The sequence below is a fragment of the Pinus tabuliformis genome, chromosome 9, assembly GCF_031772625.1.
Source record: "Pinus tabuliformis cultivar Carrire ecotype Pingquan chromosome 9, CPIR1, whole genome shotgun sequence".
Lineage (NCBI taxonomy): Eukaryota > Viridiplantae > Streptophyta > Pinopsida > Pinales > Pinaceae > Pinus > Pinus tabuliformis.
Window position 1 is genome coordinate 1,595,150,820 of NC_142307.1, and position 5,193 is coordinate 1,595,156,012.

A 5,193-nucleotide genomic window follows, 5' to 3' on the forward strand; every position below is an offset into this window, starting at 1 on the left:
GAAAGGAAAAATGGAATTTTTGGCACATTTATTATGAAAATAATGGAAATTAGGAGAAAATGAAGGTGAAAGGTCACAAGTTGCATGTGAGGAGGAAATTGAAGGAAAATAATGGAAAATGAAGAAAATAGAGGCCTAATTGATAAAAAGACTTATGAGGATCAGTTGGTATCTTTTGTCAATTTTGTTTTGGAGCTCTCTCATTATTCTCTCTCTCTCTCTCTCACTCTTGTACACTTAGAGTCTTCTTGGAGCACTTTAGCATTGGATTAAGAAATGAAAAGAAGGAAAGAGGAAGGAAGGAGCAAACAAGGAAGAGTAGGATCAAGTATCTACAACAGGATTATTTGCAGGTATTGATTTTCATGTGTGTTTTCCTTACTAGATTTGACATGCATGGTATTGCATGTGGTTCTTTGTTGTTATGGCATGGGTTTTTCCAGGTGTGGCAGTGTTTTCAGCCTAGCATTTCCATTTCTAGATAAGCATGGTGTGATGGGTTTCTCATGCTTTGGTTGAGCTAGATTTCCTGATGGATTCGAAGCTTAGTGAGTTGTATGTCCAAGTGATAGAACTCATGGTCTAGTAACCCCTAAACCGGACTGTGGGTTGCGGTAAAGCCAGACTTTGTGTTGCCTCGGTGGGCATAGGAATCCTCGACCGGTGAATGGCAGGATATACGATAAAGCCTAGACATGGTTTCCCTTGATTAGGCCTAGGAATCCTTGTCGGTGAATGGAAGGATATATGGTAAAGCCTAGAGGGTGGTTTCTCGGTTTAGGGCCTAGTGATCCCTAGATCAGATTATGGATTGCGGTAAAGTATGAGAGACTATGAGACAAGAAAATTCCTCACGATGTAGGTGGAGAAATATGGTGGCATCCATGCTTATTTTGGCCTAGTGATCTGGTGGAGATCATGGTAAAGTCTCTTATTACATGTTTATTGTGTTGGCCTAGTGATTCGAGATGGATTACAGTAAAGCCTGGTTTCTATTGATGAGGGTGAGGTGGCTTAACCTTGGGATTCCCTGGTTGCTTCTTTTAGTTTGAGTCCCACATTCATGCTTGGAATATGGCATGGGGTGAATGGATGAAAAAGAGAATTGGCTCAGCTATTCTATGGTCAAGTTGAACGTGGTAGTCCCATCCCAAGTTGGATTTTGCATTCATTAATAAGAGGTTCTATCCTTGATATCTTATGTATAAATGTACGGATTTAAATGTGGATTTTATTGCTGACGTATTCTTGATATTTATGTTGTTATTGTGTTGGTTATAAGCATGTATTTTGACAGTGATGATGTATGGATTTACTCATGTTTTTATTTTCAAATGAATGAACAATGTATCTATGACCTAATAGATGATAATGCAACTAATGATATAAGGGAACAATTATTCTTAGTGATTCTCAGATAAGTATGAGACCCCTATGCTTAAATATGTTGTTTACACCTGTAGATTACATATTTGTGATATGTTTGATGAAATGTTTGTCATGGCTAGTAGGGGTCCATTCAAGCCCTTGTTCAAGTAATTTAATTTGTATCATCATTCCCTTGTTATCTTTATGTTCTGAAGGTGTCATTTAGTTTTTGCAGTGACCTAGGCTCTGGGCTTGAAAAAGTGGCTCAAATCTCAAGGACGCTGGCACAACACTGAGTAGAAAAGTCCCTGGACATTGGAATACCATGTTGTGGGAGCATCCAAAGCCCTCTAGACGCATGTATGCCCATATCAAGGGAGCGTCTGGGGGTTAATTGTTCTAAAAACTCAGTGGGACCGAGGGGCTAGTTACCTAAGAGGTTGAGATGGTTCTTGGGATTCATGTTGTTGATGTGGAAGGTTTCTATGGTGTGTTTCTATCGGTTCCACTTCCTTAAGTTGACTTACGAGGTCTAATCATATCATAGTAACCTATTGTCACATGTTTACACCGTTTGGCTAGTTACTTGGGTAGATGTGGGAGGAGGGTGTTACAAAAAGTATTTGGATCTTGGGAGTATTCTTGGAAAATTTTAGCTAGAACGAGACTCAAATTTGGTATCATGAGGTAATCACTTAAGAGATCGGATAGAGCCTCCATGCTCAATCTCAATATTGCAAAGAATATTAGTAATTTTGAAGAAATGTAATGATTATGGGTCAGGTCCCATATTTTTTCTTAATAAAAATCTCATACTTATATATATTATTTTATTTTGTGACTGGAGGAATTAGTAGCGCACCGGCACTCGTACTCATGTGACACGAGGTTGATCTTCGACAGCTAGCACTATAACCTCCAAGTGCAACTCCACCGCCCCCAAGCAACAACACATGGGTAAGTCGAGGTTTGAACCTTGACTTTCACAACAACACTTTAAAAGGATACATCTTCCACACTAATTTAATGGAATTCAAAAATAAATAAATAATACCAGCATAGATCCATCTTAACTTTGGATCTACCAAGCGATAAGAGGGATCAAATCTTTCAATGCGCAAACATATTTTTTAGTGAAAAACTTGAGGAAAATTTTGCACCTTGAGAGATTTGATTCCTCTTAGCTCTTGGTAGAAAACTTATCTCCCTCTATCTATATGTATATATATACACACATTGAATTACTTTTCTCATCAATTTTTTTAAAAATGTTGCATGTCAACTCTATATATATATTTTTAAGGAAATGGTTATATATCTATTAATCAAATTGGAATCTGGTCAGCACCATTACATTCAAAAGTGACAAGATTTCCACAGTCCTCCAAAAATTCTCGGACTAGTGTCTATGAATATGTAGTGTTTTTTTTCCATATTTTCTACATCTTCTTCTTATAAGTCTTCCAAAATACCCCATTTATACTTACATACCTACATAAAATAGCATAATTATTACTAGGATCTTAACTACCTAGTTACTTCCATGTTGTTATGACCAAATTATTCCATGAAAATTTTATCCACTTCATCTTGTTGATTTGTTTCTATTTGTCCGTGGCGTCCATGCTCCTGCTGCATCTCCAACTGGTCAGAAATATCGAGAGGGAAAGCCCCTCCCTCTCCTACTACCAAATCCTGGTCCCCACTATCACTAATCCAAATACTACCTTTAACACTAAGACAATTGCATTTTCCACCTTGACCTCATAATTCTAAACTTTGATATCAAGGATTTCCATCTTGGATAGAATTACCTCCGTTGTTGCTTCCACGTTCTCAAGATATTTCTTTAGGCCATCCAATTGACTCGAAACCAAAGTGAAATGAGAATGGGCCTCTAAGATTATTTTCCCACTAATCATGGAGATCATGTCCTTGATTTCCTTCTTGAAAGCTTGGTTAATCTATCATGAGGATCCTTCGGCACCATTTCCTGACGAGGATGCCATTTCTTCAACATGACGGGAATTAATGGAAAGCCATGGAGCTTGTAATATTCACAACCATCCTATTGTAGCCAAACTTAGCTCCAATATGACGGCGAGGGAAGTCCCTGCAATTTTAATGCTATTTGAATTCACTGCACACCCTGGTACCAAATTAGGATTCATTTCTTCTTAATATGGATCCTAAGCACACACAATCAATGTGAGGCATTCCTCCTCGATCATAGAAATAACTCCCCTTTCACTGTTATCATGCCTTAAATTTTGGACTACAACACCCTGCTTGTCCACATGTTTGTCATTAATCATCTATATTAACCATCATTTGGATGAAGGGCCCATCTTTCTGCTAGGACATCCACCACAAAGAAAATGTACCATGGTATAACTACAACATTCAGTCGACTTGTAAGATGAATTATCCTCCTTAATGATCCTACAACAATTCGATGTTCTCTATTTATGAACAATCATGGAATGTGACATGTGGTTATTATTCCCTCATTCTCCCTTAATTCACTTGCTCCAAATTGACACCTATATTGGCTTGGACATCCACCAAATCCTTGTTCTCTCGCTTAATATGCTAAAACTCCAAAATTTCAAATTTATCCATAATTAAATGGATTCTTTGCATGGTTGGAATTAAATTGAGATCCTTGTTTTGTTTCAAGTTGATACATTTTTGAATGGTAATGAGAGAGTCTCCAAAGACACATAATTGGAGAATTCCTTCAATAGTTGCCAACGTGAGCCCTTGCCATAGTCTTAGTTCCTCCTGATTATTTGAGGCTAATCCCTATCCCCAAGAAAAAAAAAATTCTACTTTTCCATTGGGCTGAAAAATAAGCCCACCCGCTTTTGCCTCCCCCAAAGTCAACTCCATATTAAACATGGAAGGAATTACAAATTTCTCTTGGACCTCGAGGCACATTAAATTTTTTTTTTATTAATATTTTTAAAAATATTGCATGTCGACTCCATATTAAACATTGAAGGAATTATAAACCTCCCTCGGACCTTGGATTAGGATGAATCTATTAATGGAATAAGAACTCTCTCTCTCTATATATATATGTGTGTGTGTGTGTGTGTGTGTGTGTGTGTGTGTGTGTGTGTGTGTGCGTGTGGTGTTAAAATCTTTACTCAGTATGCATATTGAAATATTTGATTTATGACTAATATTTTATTTTTTATTATTAATAACATTTTGTTTTAAATATCACATGTTGATTGAACATAGAAGGAACTACACAACATAAAATATCATTAATATTAATTTTACATGTTGTTTGTCAACTCTATGTTAACTAGTGAAGAAATTACATGTCTCCCTCATACAAAAAAACAAATTGAAATGTTTTTAATTATAATCATTTAATATTTCTATATAAATTTGATCTAAAACCAAGGTGGAAATTGAAGTATTTTATTTAAGGTGGATATTGTTTTGTTTGTTGTTATTAAATATATATTTTTTTGTGAATAATAAAGAGGATTTCTATTAAAAAAAAATTGCATTGACATCATGTAGATAGATCGATCAGAGGATAATAAACATCATGGAGACCATAGCATCCTCATATGTAGACAGAGACACCATAAGCCACATCAGAGCTTTCAAAAACATTGACTGAGTGATACATGTCAGTAGCAACCAAATGAAACCAGTATAAAAGATACACACTAATAGGAACATGAAGAACTACCATCAAACAACAACACAAAGACTATGAAGTCATTTCCTACCACACATAATCCTAAGACAAAAACCACTCTAAGCCCCTAAAGGCTAGTGCCAAAACCAAACAAAAATCTT